Source organism: Salmo salar, chromosome ssa15 (assembly GCF_905237065.1).
Source record: "Salmo salar chromosome ssa15, Ssal_v3.1, whole genome shotgun sequence".
NCBI classification, from domain to species: Eukaryota; Metazoa; Chordata; class Actinopteri; order Salmoniformes; family Salmonidae; genus Salmo; species Salmo salar.
Genome location: NC_059456.1, coordinates 90,557,086 through 90,575,026, shown reverse-complemented (window position 1 = coordinate 90,575,026; position 17,941 = coordinate 90,557,086). Strand labels below are relative to the sequence as shown.

The 17,941-nt window shown below is 42.4% G+C and overlaps 1 protein-coding gene and 1 non-coding gene across 2 annotated transcripts in view; one reads left to right on the top strand and one right to left on the bottom strand.

The window, feature by feature from the left end:
- LOC106572560 (arf-GAP with coiled-coil, ANK repeat and PH domain-containing protein 3) overlaps positions 1-17,941 on the bottom strand; it is a 112,571-nt gene that overhangs the window by 74,062 nt on the left and 20,568 nt on the right. The gene's annotated exons all lie outside the window — the stretch shown is intronic.
- Positions 7,918-7,993, top strand: trnaa-cgc (transfer RNA alanine (anticodon CGC)). Its single transcript has one exon. It is a non-coding gene; the product is annotated as a tRNA-Ala (tRNA).

Below are 17,941 nucleotides of genomic sequence, written 5' to 3'. Positions count from 1 at the left end.
CTGTCTTGACTTCCTGGTCCAGCACATGACCACCAAGACTGCAGACACAAGCCTTTGTTCAGAGAGGGAACATATTCACCATTTTTATGAAGATTTATTGTAGTACAACACATGAAAGCACTAAATTGTCAATAATATCATAAAACTCCATCTTAGTATGTCAACGAAATAGGAAGAGTCAGAAAAAAAGGCTGATCCTTTTCACCGAAATCAAAAGATTGAGTTTGAGCTTTACACAGAGGCTCTTTACACAGAGGCTCTTTACACAGAGGCTCTTTACACAGAGGCTCTTTACACAGGGGCTCTTTACACAGGGGCTCTTTACACAGGGGCTCTTTACACAGAGGCTCTTTACACAGAGGCTCTTTACACAGAGGCTCTTTACACAGAGGCTCTTTACACAGAGGCTCTTTACACAGGGGCTCTTTACACAGGGGCTCTTTACACAGAGGCTCTTTACACAGAGGCTCTTTACACAGGGGCTCTTTACACAGAGGCTCTTTACACAGAGGCTCTTTACACAGAGGCTCTTTACACAGAGGCTCTTTACACAGAGGCTCTTTACACAGGGGCTCTTTACACAGGGGCTCTTTACACAGGGGCTCTTTACACAGAGGCTCTTTACACAGAGGCTCTTTACACAGGGGCTCTTTACACAGGGGCTCTTTACACAGAGGCTCTTTACACAGAGGCTCTTTACACAGGGGCTCTTTACACAGGGGCTCTTTACACAGGGGCTCTTTACACAGAGGCTCTTTACACAGGGGCTCTTTACACAGGGGCTCTTTACACAGAGGCTCTTTACACAGAGGCTCTTTACACAGGGGCTCTTTACACAGGGGCTCTTTACACAGAGGCTCTTTACACAGGGGCTCTTTACACAGGGGCTCTTTACACAGGGGCTCTTTACACAGGGGCTCTTTACACAGGGGCTCTTTACACAGAGGCTCTTTACACAGGGGCTCTTTACACAGAGGCTCTTTACACAGAGGCTCTTTACACAGGGGCTCTTTACACAGAGGCTCTTTACACAGGGGCTCTTTACACAGGGGCTCTTTACACAGGGGCTCTTTACACAGAGGCTCTTTACACAGAGGCTCTTTACACAGAGGCTCTTTACACAGGGGCTCTTTACACAGAGGCTCTTTACACAGGGGCTCTTTACACAGGGGCTCTTTACACAGGGGCTCTTTACACAGAGGCTCTTTACACAGAGGCTCTTTACACAGAGGCTCTTTACACAGGGGCTCTTTACACAGAGGCTCTTTACACAGGGGCTCTTTACACAGAGGCTCTTTACACAGGGGCTCTTTACACAGGGGCTCTTTACACAGAGGCTCTTTACACAGAGGCTCTTTACACAGGGGCTCTTTACACAGGGGCTCTTTACACAGAGGCTCTTTACACAGAGGCTCTTTACACAGGGGCTCTTTACACAGAGGCTCTTTACACAGGGGCTCTTTACACAGAGGCTCTTTACACAGAGGCTCTTTACACAGGGGCTCTTTACACAGGGGCTCTTTACACAGGGGCTCTTTACACAGAGGCTCTTTACACAGGGGCTCTTTACACAGAGGCTCTTTACACAGGGGCTCTTTACACAGGGGCTCTTTACACAGGGGCTCTTTACACAGGGGCTCTTTACACAGAGGCTCTTTACACAGAGGCTCTTTACACAGGGGCTCTTTACACAGGGGCTCTTTACACAGAGGCTCTTTACACAGGGGCTCTTTACACAGAGGCTCTTTACACAGGGGCTCTTTACACAGGGGCTCTTTACACAGAGGCTCTTTACACAGAGGCTACTTCACTGCTTTTTCTGACATTGTCAAGTCATTCGTTCCCCTATTAGAGATTTTGCGATGCCTGAATAATGAAAGTAACATCATGGCTAACTTTAACCTAGCTGAGGGCACTGTAAGCCATACAAATAGGCAAAACATCTGGATCATCTCATTTTTGCACCGTTCAGACAGAGAAAATGTCTGACAGAGATTTATGGGTCAAATGACCTGTGCAGTTACAGCAGTAACACAGTAAAGCATTAACATTGAATGATTGATGCAGTGCTACAATAATCTGTCAAAAACTATAATTATACTGAAATATCGTTTAAAATCTCAACCGAAATGTCCCATGCCTAACCTCCATTTTCTATTGAAAATGCTCTTATGAAAAGACAACGTTTTGTTCTCTTATCCAAGCTGAATCTCTGAGAATGTGCTTTCCGTGTCAGCCTTTTCCGCTAATATTTCAAAGCTGTAACTTGGGGGCAGCTTTCATGCAGATGTCTGTATAATACTGCTTTCATTCGGCACTTGGGAGAAAATACACTAAAATCCCTCTTGCCAAAAATCCATTCTGACCCACAAAACCTCCAGCCTTTTCAAGTCTTTACTCATTACGAAACGCCACATCTCTTCCTGCATTCGACACTGGTAATTGTTATTGTTCTATTGTTACTTTTAATGGCATCTTTTCTGAGACTGAACTGTTTGGATAACCTGATAGGCAGCCATTCTTCCCTCGTCCCTGAGGGATTTGGCTGTTAACACTGAGGTGTCAATCTCAGTGAGGGAACTAAACACTGGGGAGTGCTTGGCAGGGAGGACAGCACCAAAGCACCAGGGCTTATCTGGGAATCTGCTGGGATTTGAGGCCGTGTGGCTGGAGGGCATATGCGATGATAAGCCTTTGGCTAAGGCCTCAGTTGGGCAGGAGAAGGCCAGAGGAGGTGTTGAGGACATAGAAATAGAATCACTAGAAAGGGAAAACACCTCAGACCAAGGAAATTACACTGCAACTTTGAAGCGTTCCCTTTCAGTGTTTCCTCTAGGATGTTGTTCAACAGCGGTGGCAGAGGTAGCGGGTGGAGAGGATTACCAGATAGCTAGTTACCCTGGAGGTTTCTCGGATGATCTGATGTTGTAATGTGTCACTCTGATCTTAAGTGTCTCAGTTTTTTTGTGTGTGTATGTGTGTGTGTGTGGGGGGGGGGAGTGGCAGCAAGATTGAATACAAACCTGCCTTGACAATATATTGTATGCTTGACCTCCCCAGCTACCTTTTGAGCTTGTCCACGTACAGCAACACATATGGAATTCTACAGGGACACTGTGGTCTTCTTCCTGTAGAGTAACTGACAGATCAGATCTGCATGGATTAAGCTAATGGTTGTAAATCACAACAACCCTAATTTCTCTAACATGCTCTCGCCAGCCACCTGTCCAGTCCGTCCTCTGCCCCCTCCACTGGACACCAGGCCCCTGGAGATTTACAGGATTATCGGCTAATAACTGATGACATACACTCAAGCATGCATAATGGATCCACTTACTATAATGCTTTGGGGGGGAAATATGGCATGCTTACTTATTGATTCATAAGCCTGCCTGACTGATTCTGGTGGTGGTTCCAAGGGCTAGCCTGGTTAGGCTTAGCCTGGTTCCAGATCTGTTTGTGCGGTCTTGCCAACTCCTATGGTCATGAATTTTCATAATGTTTTGTGTGACAAATGACCCTGATAGTTGACCAAACACAGATCTGGGACCAGGCTAGCTACGTGTTGCTCACTCACTCTCCTGAACATCCTGTCAACAATATGTTTCCTTGGTAGTTGGAGTGGAACACAGCACCTCTCAAACAACGAATGTGAACAGTCAGTGTGCACCAAGAGTTCATAGTACTATCCCCATGACCTTGGTATTGTGTGAAAGTGGTGGTGAAGTCATGTTCGAAATTCCACAGGGGATGGTGGTGGTGCTGACTATGGGAGACTGTGTCCATCCTGTTACCACTCACTATCTAACATTACAGGATATTACATGGTGTGAGGAAATGGAAATGGTTTTCCAAATGGCTCCTTATTACAGACTTAATACAGTGTGAATCATCAGGAAACAGCCTGTAACTGAATCATGAAAAGATGTCATATTCTCATCTCAACAAGAACACAGTACAATATCTTCCCATACATCTCAGCCAATGGCAAGACTGCTCAACGACTCCATATTAACAACCAACCAGATGACCAATTAGTGTAGTGTGCTGTCATCGTCATTAGTCAGGGCTAGTTTTACTGATTACAGACGTGTGAGTGCGTCAGGATTTCCATTAGGAAAATGTGTTGCCGGACATTTGAGAAATTTACCGAACCCATTCATATTAACGGAACATGCAAGTCGAGGATGCAATGATGTATGGTCTTTACCAAATTCTGATGGGCACTTTGAAGATGTTAGAATAACTGTCTAAATGTACTTTTCCTCAGCCGACAAGATGAGTAACAAACAGTAAACTCACTAGCCTGTCAATCTACGATCCCCCATAGAATAAAAGTTTACCTATTATATTGGTCAGCTTGTCGAGAAAGAAATAGCCTATTCCAAAACAGACTCAGGGACAGTTGTGGGATGATAGATCCCAAATTCATACAGCCAGTAGGCCTAGGCTACATACCTTTCTCTGATGCAACAGATCAGAACGTTTATCTTAAAATGTTGATAAACTATTCACATTCTTCACATTATAAGCGCAGCAATGCACACAAGGCAGTAGGCTACGCGCGAATGTTCGTTCCATAACGCAATTAGCCGAAAAGCACCGTTGTCAAAAGGACACTGCAGATGCGAGCAGTTTCATGAAAATATCCGTTAGAAATGTAGAAAGAAGGGAGATCTAATATGCAACAACTCGCATGAGTTGCTAATATGACTTTGATTGTGATTTTGGCTACTGAAAAATGTAAGAAAGTTGATATAAAATAATTGCCTCCACAGATATGGTCTGATTTTGGCTAGGCTACAAAGTGGTGTGTGACGCACTGATGAAGACTGCCTTCTGTTGCCTATGTGTGCTGTTTGAGATGCTGCAGCTCTTGCGCTGTCTGACAGATGTTCCGCTCAAAGGCTCTGTATCTACGACGTACGAGTGTGATAAATAAGATACGTAATGAATATACTGTGTACACACGCGCCAATTTAATTCCACTGAATTATTCAAATGACCTAATAGACCGATAAGCATGTCCAGTCAAACGTATTTCCATCAATGAATAGGCTAAAAAGATTTTTTCGCAATGGGATTTTTTCTTCTCCTGGACAATTGGCCAGAGTAAAATTGTATTTATCAGCTTTTCAAAAAAAAAAAAATGTAAACCTGGTGTGCCTGTTGTCTGATTAGCAGGAGAAACACAGAAACACAGCAGATGGAAACATCCCTGCAATTTACATTTAAAAAAAAGAATACTTCCATTGCCCTGACATAACCTCCAACACTGACTGATAAGGGATCCATAAATGTAATCTCATTATGCTGAACCCTTACTGTATAATCAATGAAACCGAGGTCCTTATAATTGGCTATCATTATATGCGTCAGCTGCTGGGTAATAAGCTATGCATTATGCAGCTAGTCCTGCTAACCCCACTCCCTAGTCACTGTTGGGTTCATGCAATTAGGTCACAACCCACAGACCCTTCAGACAGAGTGCAGAGCTCAGCAACAAAGGCTGTCATGTAGAGGAAATGGGAAAGGTTAACCCTTTCAGCACATCGCTTTGTGTCATTACACACATGGGCCATTAAGAAGCCTCTCTCAGCATGTAGGCCTAGTAGTTGTGAAGTATTTCCTCAGCTATCAAAAAGCACTAAAATAAGCATGTTACAGTACAGTATGGTTAGTCTCACTGGCAGACACCACAGTTTTTTTCTTGTTTCAGAATGAGGCATGATTTTTTTTCTGCAGAAATCTAGAACGGCTGGAGACGTGCATACAAGACAATGTCTCACACACGTCACACTGTCATTGGAAGTACAACTACGAGGGTGGGATGTTGATCAACCACAGAGGAGGGAAAGGAGGTAGGAAAGCTATGGGCCAGGATATGTCTCGGCTGGTGGAGCAGGTTTATATTAACACAGGGTGGTCCAACATGACTCCAACGAGCAAAAATGTCAATGAAAGATATGGGGGAGAGTGTAGAGCGCACACACACACACACACACACACACACACACACACACACACACACACACACACACACACACACACACACACACACACACACACACACACACACACACACACACACACACACACACACACGAGTGACGAGCCAGGCAGAGAGCCGGAGAGTGAGAAGCAAAAATGTTGGCTTTGAGAAAGGGCCCTAGACAATGATCCATTGTGGAGAGGGAGACAATGAGACCCACAGACACAAGCTCTCTCTCTTTCTGGGTGAATGGTCTGGGTGAACTACAGATCTGTCCGGTCTGTCTGGTACAGTATCTGAGCTGCTCCTATATCCTAAACCTGGCATATCGGTGAAAACATTTCAGTAAAATTCTGACAGGATTTACCCCAGTGACTGATATCCCTTCCTAAACACCCACCATGATGTTCAGTCAATGCTGACTGCGGAGGCTGAAGCGGAGTTGGCCTGGGACTGGAAATCTTCCCAGCATTTTTGTGGGCTAAACATGCAGCTTGGCTCGCACTAGAAAGACATACCAAACGTGTGAAGCATTCAGCTCTTTCCTGTCTTCGAAGTTGGAGATGTGGCTCACATAGACAAAAGACTGGGCTTCTGTGCATCAGAGAGCTGTCCTTACAAAGAGCCATCCATTATTATAGTAGATTATCATTTCCAAGTTCTTACTGAATGGAAATTAAGATTTTTACATGACAGTTTTCAAGGGACAAGAAAATGCTTGAAATACAAGATTGGGAAACAATAACAGCAAAATTCCACAATAACCCTATAAGATCCCCATTTATGCATACGCAGACCTAACGTGAGTAGGACTAACAAAATGTGTTTATTTGTTTATTAGGCTACTGTGCAGTCTACAATACATACTGTAGTAAACATGGGAAAGTGCCTAATTCTTTACATAAGGGAGAGCAGGCCATGTCTGTACTATAGAATGCAGGGAACGCGGGAGACTGGTGTTATTTCATAGTTGTGATGTGTTCACTATTATTCTACAATGTAGAAAATAGTCAAAATAAAGAAAAATCCTAGAATGGGTAGGTGTGTCCAAACTTTTGACTTGTACTTGCTTAATTAATTTGATTAATATTATGGTGTTTCTATTCCGTGAAAAATTAAAAACCCTCTGGATTTCCATTACGATGGAACAGAAAATATGGCGCTGTACAACGTGATGCTCATAAATTCAGAGCGTTGTCAGATCGTCAGTTTGTAAATTCAGACCTTTTCGCTCACGGAGTGCACACTAGATGTTCAGGCCGAGGAGTAGGGTTGATTTGAGCGTTCTGGCCTCACAACAGCAGTAAAGCACCCAAGCTAACATTGGCTAGCTTGCTAGCTACTTCCAGACACAAATGTGACCACTCTGACCATTTTACTCGCCCTAGCAGAGCTGGTAAGGCAGGTTTCATGTTAACCAGAGTCTTGGTGACTGTAACTGTGCTGCTGGAAACAATTTAATTATGCTTTGCCAACGTTTACTGACACCGGCCATATTCAACGGGGGTTGAGCGCTCGTAAATTAATTATTCTGCGCTCTGGTACACAGACGAGAGTGCTCTGAAATCCGTGTAGAAAGTAGGCTGGAAACATGACATTTTTAACAACGTTCTTTTCTGATAAAAACGAGTTAATTGCATCCGCAGTGGAGCCCGGTTTCATAATATGACCATATTTTCCAGCTGCTTGCCGTCGTTTTGAAGTAATCGTGAAAAAACAGGTCTTATTTTAGTGCATTTTTCACCCTGCCAGCTCCTATTAGTTCTATTGAGCACTGTGGCACCAACTCGCCTTCCGAACGTTCTATTCCCAGTTTATTGTTCAACGTCACAATGCCTGCTTCGCTATTGTTGGCAATGAGACCTGCTCATATTGTTTTATAGTTAAAATGTAAACAACAAAAAAATTGGGGGAAATATATCCCAGGTCCCGTGTGGCTCAGTTGGTAGAGCATGGTGTTCGCAACGCCAGGGTTGTGGGTTCAATTCCCACGGGGGACCAGTACGGAGAAAAAAAGTGTATGAAATGTATGCATTCACTACTGTACTGTAAGTTGCTCTGGATAAGAGCGTCTGCTAAATGACTAAAATGTAAATATAGGTGTAACCGATGTGAAATGGCTAGTTAGTTAGCGGTGGTGCGCGCTAATAGCGTTTCAATTGGTGACGTCACTCGCTCTGAGACTTGAAGTAGGGTTTCCCCTTGCGTTGAAAGGGCTGCGGCTTTTGTGGCGTGATGGGTAACGATGCTTCGTGGGGTGTCAGTTGTTGATGTGTGCAAGGGTCCCTGGTTCGAGCCCGGGTTGGGGCGAAGAGAGGGACGGAACCTACACTGTTACATAGGCATGTTTGTCTATTTTGCCAAATATCTCGCAATGTGTATATTTAGATTTTTTTCAAGTCGGATGCCATTTTAAATCATGAGAATCTCCTCTTTCTAATTATGGAAGCCTGGGCAAGTAGCTAGGCTGTCATTAAATGCTAGCCCCAAAATGTTTTTTTCCCTTGGAACGCTGAGCTCCCCCCATTGTTTTCCTATGGAGAGGCATGCCGGTCTATTTCGCCAAATATCTCACTGTGTATATTTTGATATTTTTCAGGTCGGGCACCATTTTAAATCAGGAGAATCTCCTCTTTGTAATTATGTAAGTCTGGGCAGCGAACTAATTTGTCATCGATTGCTTGACCAGAAATAGTTAGAAGTTTTTCTTTTTTCCCTACTTTCTCAATAAGCAGACATAAGCACAGTTTGACACCATCGAGGTTCGAATGTTTACTTTCTACACAAGTTGTTTTTTCCAGTTTCGTCCGATGAACAGATTGTAGTGGTAAAATAAAAAAGTATAAATTTTTGTGTGCCATTTAGGCGAAATGGAATTCTAAGCATCACTCCAGTCAAAACAGGCTCTGCAAACGTTCGATTCAATTCATTTGATATGGGCTCGTGCTAGTGTTCCAGCTTAAGCTGTTTTTCAGCCTTGGGTGAATTTTGACTCGTTCTATTGTCCAGCCTATAGATAGCCAGAGCGAATTTACTAAAGCACCCGAATGTCTATTGAGAACGCACAACGACTATACCATTTAGCTAAGCTAAGAATCATGGGAATAATCAAGTCAATAAACGTTGGGTAGTTAGTTAGCCTATAGTTAATATACTGGCAAGTTTGATGTATAACTACTAACGTTTGGTAGCTAGCTAACATACCGGTACATACTGATGTAATGATATGCTATGTGGTTCGTAAGGACAGCATAGCAAAAAATTGTCAGCCAACATAACGTGTAAGGTAACTTATTTGAAAAGTCATTACCTTATTACATTGAGTAGCAAGCTACCCCTTGGTCGTTTGGGCAAATCTGATCTGTGATAGGAGGGGGGTGCTGGCAGGATATGGCAGCATTTTCGGTTGTGCGTCAAGAATTATGCATACAATAGCACGTTTGGATGAAGGTGTGGTTATTCACAGGCAAATTGTTATATGCTATGGAGGTACATTTGTGTATTTTTGTCGAGAGCAAAACAAATACACACACACACACATATATACACACACACATTCTTTTTTTTTTTCAATCAAAAATAATTGTTCTGAAAGCAACTTTTTTCAGACACAAAGGAAGTCATAGCAGACACCTACGAAGAAGGACTGTGTGATGATGGCATCTCAGGTAAGCAGCACTGGGCGTTCTTCCGTCCAACTTTTACATAGCTAGTAGTAACAGTTGACGTCAGAAGATTACATACACCTTAGCCAAATACGTTTTAACTCAGTTTTTCACAATTCCTGACATTTAATCCTAGTAAAAATTCCCTGTTTTAGGTCATTTAGGATCACCACTTTATTTTAAGAATGTGAAATGTCAGAATAATAGTAGAGAATTATTTCTTTCAGCTTTTATTTCTTTCATCACATTCCCAGTGGGACAGAAGTTTACATACACTCAATTAGTATTTGGTAGCGTTGCCTTTAAATTGTTTAACTTGGGTCAAACGGTTCAGGTAGCCTTCCACAAGCTTCCCACAATAAGTTGGGTGAATTTTGGCCCATTCCTCCTGACAGAGCTGGTGTAACTGAGTCAGGTTTGTAGGCCTACTTGCTCGCACATACTTTTTCAGTTCTGCCTACAAATTTTCAATAGGATTGAGGTCAGGGCTTTGTGATGGCATCTCCAATACCTTGACTTTGTTGTCCTTAAGCCATTTTGCCACAACTTTGGAAGTATGCTTGGGGTCATTGTCCATTTGGAAGACCCATTTGCGCCCTAGCTTTAACTTCCTGACTGATGTCTTGAGTTGTTGCTTCCATATATCCACATCATTTTCTTCCCTCATGATGCCATCTATTTGTGTGAAGTGCCTCCAGTCCCTCCTGCAGCAAAGCACCCCCACAACATGATACTGCCACCGCCGTGCTTCACGGTTGGGATGGTGATCTTCGGCTTGCAAGCCTCCCCCTTTTTCCTCCAAACATAACGATGGTCATTATGGCCAAACAGTTCTATTTTTGTTTCATCAGACAAGGGGACATTTCTCCAAAAAGTACAATCCTTGTCCCCATGTGCAGTTGCAAACCGTAGTCTGGCTTTTTTATGGCAGTTTTGGAGCAGTGGCTTCTTCCTTGCTGAGCGGCCTTTCAGGTTATGTCAATATAGGACTTGTTTTACTCTGGATATACGTTGAGGGAAAAAAGTATTTGACCCCTGCTGATTTTGTACGTTTGCCAACTGACAAAGAATGATCAGTCTATAATTTTAATGGTATGTTTATTTGAATAGTGAGAGACAGAATAACAACAACAAAAATCCAGAAAAACACATGTCAAAAATGTAATAAAATGATTTGCATTTTAATTAGGGAAATAAGTATTTGACCCCTCTGCAAAACATGATCTTAGTACTTGGTGGCAAAACCCTTGTTGGCAATCAGAGGTTAGACGTTTCTTGTAGTTGGCAACCAGGTTTGCACACATCTCAGGAGGGATTTTGTCCCACTCCTCTTTGTAGATCTACTTCAAGTCATTAAGGTTTCGAGGCTGACGTTTGGCTACTCGAACCTTCAGCTCCCTCCACAGATTTTCTATGGGATTAAGGTCTGGAGACTGGCTAGGCCACTCCAGGACCTTAATGTGCTTCTTCTTGAGACACTCCTTTGTTGCCTTGGCCGTGTGTTTTGGGTCATTGTCATGCTGGAATACCCATCCACGACCCATTTTCAATGCCCTGGCTGAGGGAAGGAGGTTCTCACCCAAGATTTGAAAGTACATGGCCCCATCCATCGTCCCTTTGATGTGATGAAGTTGTTCTGTCCCCTTAACAGAAAAACACCCCCAAAGCATAATGTTTCCACCTCCATGTTTGACGGTGGGGATGGTGTTCTTGGGGTCATAGGCAGCATTCCTCCTCCTCCAAACACGGCGAGTTGAGTTGATGCCAAAGAGCTCCATTTTGGTCTCATCTGACCACAACACTTTCACCCAGGTGTCCTCTGAATCATTCAGATGTTCATTGGCAAACTTCAGACGGGCATGTATATGTGCTTTATTGAGCAGGGGAACCTTGCGGGTGCTGCAGGATTTCAGTCCTTCACGGAGTAGTGTGTTACCAATTGTTTTCTTGGTGACTATGGTCCCAGCTGCCTTGAGATCATTGACAAGATCCTCCTGTGTAGTTCTGGGCTGATTCCTCACCGTTCTCATGATCATTGCAACTCCACGAGGTGAGATCTTGCAAGGAGCCCCAGGCCGAGGGAGATTGACAGTTCTTTTGTGTTTCTTCCATTTGCGAATAATCGCACCAACTGTTGTCACCTTCTCACCAAGCTGCTTGGCGATGGTCTTGTAGCCCATTCCAGCCTTGTGTAGGTCTACAATCTTGTCCCTGACATCCTTGGAGAGCTCTTTGGTCTTGGTCATGGTGGAGAGTTTGGAATCTGATTGATTGCTTCTGTGGACAGGTGTCTTTTATACAGGTAACAAACTGAGATTAGGAGCACTCCCTTTAAGAGTGTGCTCCTAATCTCAGCTCGTTACCTGTATAAAAGACACCTGGGAGCCAGAAATCTTATTCCAGCATGACAATGACCCAAAACACATGGCCAAGGCAACAAAGGAGTGTCTCAAGAAGAAGCACATTAAGGTCCTGGAGTGGCCTAGCCCGTCTCCAGACCTTAATCCCATAGAAAATCTGTGGAGGGAGCTGAAGGTTCGAGTTGCCAAACGTCAGCCTCGAAACCTTAATGACTTGGAGAAGATCTGCAAAGAGGAGTGGGACAAAAACCCTCCTGAGATGTGTGCAAACCTGGTGGCCAACTACAAGAAACGTCTGACCTCTGATTGCCAACAAGGGTTTTGCCACCAAGTACTAAGTCATGTTTTGCAGAGGGGTTTTGCAGAGGGGTCAAATACTTATTTCTCTCAATAAAATGTAAATCATTTTATAACATTTTTGTCATGCGTTTTTCTGGATTGTTTTGTTGTTATTCTGTCTCACTGTTCAAATAAACCTACCATTAAAATTATAGACTAATCATTTCTTTGTCAGTGGGCAAACCTTCAAAATCAGCAGGGGATCAAATACTTTTTTCCCTCACTGTAGATACTTCGTACCTGTTTCCTCCAGCATCTTCACAATGTCCTTTACTGTTGTTCTGGGATTGATTTTTGAACTTTTCGCACCAAAGTACATTCATCTCTAGGAGACAGAACGAGTCTCCTTCCTGAGTTGTATGACGGCTGCGTGGTCCCATGGTGTTTATACTTGCATACTATTGTTTTTACAGATGAACGTGGTACCTTCAGGCATTTGGAAATTGCTCCCAAGGATGAACCAGACTTGAGGAGGTCTACAATTTTTTGTCTGAGGTCTTGGCTGATTTTCCCATGATGTCAAGCAAGGAGGCACTGTGTTTGAAGGTAGGCCTTGAAATACATCCACAGGTACACCTCCAATTGACTCAAATGATGTCAATTAGCCTATCAGAGGCTTCTAAAGCCATGACATCATTTTCTGGAAATTTCCAAGCTGTTTAAAGGCACAGTCAACTTAGTGTATGTAAACTTCTGACCCACTGGAATTGTGATACAGTGATTTCTAAGTGAAATAATCTGTCTCTAAACAATTGTTGGAAAAATTACTTGTGTCATGCAAAGTAGATGTCCTAACCGACTTGCCAAAACTATAGTTTGTTAACAAGAAATTTGTGGAGTGGTTGAAAAACGAGTTTTAATGACTCCAACCTTGGTGTATGTAAACTTCCGACTTCAAATGTAGCTCCTACGATTCAATGTCGGTTCATAACATTCTACTATATTACATACATACATACCGTAGAATGATTAATAATTGCATGATTTATCTCAAGCTAACCAAAAGCATTTAGCTACGAACACCTGTTCTCGCCATTTTCAGTTGAATTAATCTAACTTTCTTTCATGGCAACTCATAAGCAGGCCATGTCATATTTGTTTCATGGTCGATATATAATCATATTTCATGACAATGTAACGGCTAGCTTTTTTTAACAAAAGGATGAAAGAACACAATATGTCTGTAACGAAGAGTTAATGTTGTCTTTGCAGGGTGTAGATTGGAAAATATGCAATGATACCTGCAACATCATCTAATGAACAACCACAATACCAGTCTGGTGTTAAGCTTTCTGTGCTGTATTGCCGTATCCTGAAAATGACATCTGCTCCTTTAGATTGAATGGTCCATATCTCAGTTATATATTTTCATATCTACAAAAAATAAGCTATTTTCTTTACTTTCAGAGAGCGAGCTGATCAAGGGGTTGAATATGTATATATTGCCAGATGTTCACTGTCCAAGGAACAGGCCGTGCAAGTATTATTTCTGGAAAAAGTGTCCATAACCAGAGGTAATTCAACTGTTTTGTGTTCTTTTTTTCTCTCTTCATCTCTGCCTGTCTTGTTGTACATGGAACCTGTCTCACATGCATTAATTTAAAAAAAAAATTAAGATGTCAGCTGCTAATTTTAAGATTTACATCACATAAACACAGCCATTTTCACTGGACTATCTGTTGCTGCCAAGTCATGATTTCCCTGGGGGTTAGCCTTGCAATAACCAAGTGGTGAGACACATAACCCTCTATATTTAAATGTTTCAGGTACACTCCGATAGGTGTCTGCATCACATACAGTATCTTCTATTGACATTATCTTCCATCGTTTGTCCTCATGTGTCTGTTTTTCAGCATAAAGTACTCTGTAGCCACATAGTGTCGGACACCAGGTGAGACCACGCGCACACAATAAGTCTCTCTTCTACACGTCATCCCTCTCCCCCTTCTCCCTAAATCCTCTAGGTTATATCAGCTGTTTTGGTGAACCCCTTCCGCATCTCAACTGGCTGACACAGAGGGCACAGCATGATCATAGGTGAGAGGTCACTTGGTCGGGTCAACAGGAAGTATTATTAAAGAGATGCTTTACATTGAAATACAGACAGAGATGTAGTAGTCCCAGAGTTAATGATCTAATGTCAGTTTTGCATTTCACCTCCTGATGACTGACCGTGTTAGAATAAAAAAAAAAGGCTTAATCATGCTCTCGCTCTATCCATATGTCTCTCGTCTGCAGGTATGTTTTGATGTGAGAGAGGAAGCCAGTCCAGTCATTGCCACCTCACCCGCTTTTATAGATAAACTTCTCCTTAATGCAACCACTGTGTCAGATTTCAAAAAAGCCTTACGGTGAAAGCACACCATGCGATAATCTGAGAACAGCGCTCAGCCACCAAAACAAGCCATACAGATACCCGCCATGTTGTGGAGTCAACAAAAGTCAGAAATAGTGTTATAAATATTCACTTACCTTTTATAATCTTCATCGGAATGCATTCCCAGGAATCCCAGTTCCATAATAAATGTTCGTTTTGTTCGATAAAGTTAATCTTTATGTCCAAATACCTCCTTTTTGTTCGTGTGTTTATTTCACTATTCCAAATGCACAGGGCCAGACAAAGTCAAAAAAGTTCCATTAGAGTTTGTAGAAACATGTCAAACGATGTAAAGAATCAATCTTTAGGATGTTTTTAATCGTAAATATTCAATAATATTCCAACCGGACAATTCCTTTGTCTTTAGAAATGAAAGGGAACGGAGCTCGTGCTCACGGCCGAGCTCGTGCTCTCGGCTGCGCACGTGACTAAACTAAAGGCTTTCAGCTGAGGCAGTTACTGTGACTGGTCTTATTCGCTCCCCTTTCACAATAGAAGCCTGAAACAACGTTCTAAAGACTGTTGACATCTAGTGGAAGCCTTAGGAAGTGCAATCTGACCAAATGTACACTGTATATTGGATAGGCAATCACTTGAAAAACTACAAACCTCAGATTTCCCACTTCCTGGTTGGATTTTTCTCAGGTTTTCGTCTGCCATATGAGTTCTGTTATACTCACAGACATCATTCAAACAGTTTTAGAAACTTCAGTGTTTTCTATCCAAATCTACTATAATATGCATATCCTAGCTTCTGGGCCTGAGTAGCAGGCAGTTTACTCTGGGCACGCTTTTCATCCGGATGTGAAAATACTGCCCCCTATCCCAAAGAAGTTAAGATAACCTTCGGGCCAACTGGGGTCCCAAGGCTGGTTAGGAGACACCGCAATTGTAAAGAACTGAGAGAATATTAGGGTAGCACTGTGTAAGTTGGTGGTTGGAGACATCCCTCTAGTGGTGTGGGGGCTGTGCTTTGGCAAAGCGGGTGGGGTTATATCCTGCCTGTTTGGCCCTGTCTGGGGGTTTCATCGGATGGGGCCACAGTGTCTCCTGATCCCTCCTGTCTCAGCCTCCAGTATTTATGCTGCAGTAGTTTATGTGTTGGGGGGCTAGGGTCAGTGTTACATCTGGAGTATTTCTCTTGTCTTATCCGGTGTCCTGTGTGAATTTAAATATGCTCTCTAATTCTCTCTTTCTCTCTTTCTTTCTTTCTCTCGGAGGACCTGAGCCCTAGGACCATGCCTCAGGACTACCTGGCATGATGACTCCTTGCTGTCCCCAGTCCACCTGGCCGTGCTGCTGCTCCAGTTTCAACTGTTCTGCCTGCGGCTATGGAACCCTGACCTGTTCACCGGACGTGCTTGTTGCACCCTCGACAACTACTATGATTATTATTATTTGACCATGCTGGTCATTTATGAACATTTTAACATCTTGACCATGTTCTGTTATAATATCCACCCGGCAAAGCCAGAAGAGGACTGGCCACCCCTCATAGCCTGGTTCCTCTCTAGGTTTCTTCCTAGGTTTTTGGCCTTTCTAGGGAGTTTTTCCTAGGGAGTTTTTCCTAGCCACCGTGCTTCTTTCACATGCATTGCTTGCTGTTTGGGGTTTTAGGCTGGGTTTCTGTACAGCACTTTGAGATATCAGCTGATGTACGAAGGGCTATATAAATTTGATTTGATTAATTCATTAATCATATACTGTCTGCCGCTGTTCTTACCTCTTTCCCTTTGTCTTCTACACCTCTCTCCCCACCTCGTCTTTCTTCCTCGTTTTATAATGCACACCATATGTGCATTGAAGTACAGATTGAACTTGTATTTATAATATTACAATTATAATGCATGTATTATGTATTTATAACACCTGGATAATGAACTTCTTCCAAAAAAGCGTTTCACATTCTCCACTGGTTGAAATTAAGTATCTCATTTAAATACTATCCTGTGTCCTCAGATTAATGCAGATGAAGGCATTTAGATATGCATAGTTTTTTTTCTGTATATATGAATTACAAATCAATCATGTTTCTAGTCTATTGCATACTTACAATGTGTAATCATTGATGTCCCAGGAGCAGAAGTGGTAAACACTGTTGAAGTGTATAATTGTAATGCATACATGCAAACACAGCATCATTCAAATAATGGAGTTTGATATGACTGAAAAAGAATGTCTCAGAGATTCATACCTGAACCGCACGTTTATTTGCCAAGGAAGAGTACATGATCAGTGAATATATTCAATGTACAGGCTACAATGTGGGGATCTCATGCGTGGTAGTAACAACAGTACATGTATATAGGACTTGCATCCTTGGCACAATAAAGTTATTATATTGTACTCTATCCATAGGCTTCATTAATGCCATTCAGACTTGAAATTGATAGAACAACTATGATAGCTGAGGTTCATAGATACATTCTGAACTAATATTCATACCAAAAGTGTTAGGGTCCATACACAGATTGGCAACATACTGTAGCTAGCTACACATCCATAGGCATACAGTTATTTTTATCCTCCACTACACAATAAGCAAGTAAATAGTTAGCTAGCTATGTTACTTTAGCTGCATTGCAAGGCAAGCTTACACAATTGTACATTAAATTTGCAGTAAATGCTTTAGCTAGCTAGATTCTTTACATCCACTGTTTCACAAGACAACAGCCTGGTTTGCTGGTTCTCTCAGGAGTCCCTAAAACATTAAACAACACAAATTACAAATCCATTTTCCTGTCATAACACTAGCTAGCTAGCTGGCTAATGTTAGCTAGTCAGCTAACTTGCTAAATAGCGATTTTCGTAAATTAACTTTATGACAAAAAAATATGGACAAACATTTGTCTCTACATTAACTAACATATTCCTCTCAATTGTAAATGTTTTGCTTGACTCGTTATGTCATTATGATGTTATAACTACTTACATTTGATTCCACCGTAATGTTTTGTCAGCCATTTTTGTTGAAGAAAGCCCCAGGGACGGGTGGCTCGTGTCAAATTCGTCATTGGAACCACTCAATGTGATTGGTTATATAAAAACCTTGGAACCCAAATGCATAATGAGTGCTCTAACTCCCCCTTACGGTGGTCTGTAGTAGAGGTCGACCGATTAATCGGAATGGCCGATTAATTAGGGCCGATTTCAAGTTTTCATACCAATCGGTAATCGGCATTTTTGGACACCGATCGTGGCCGATTAC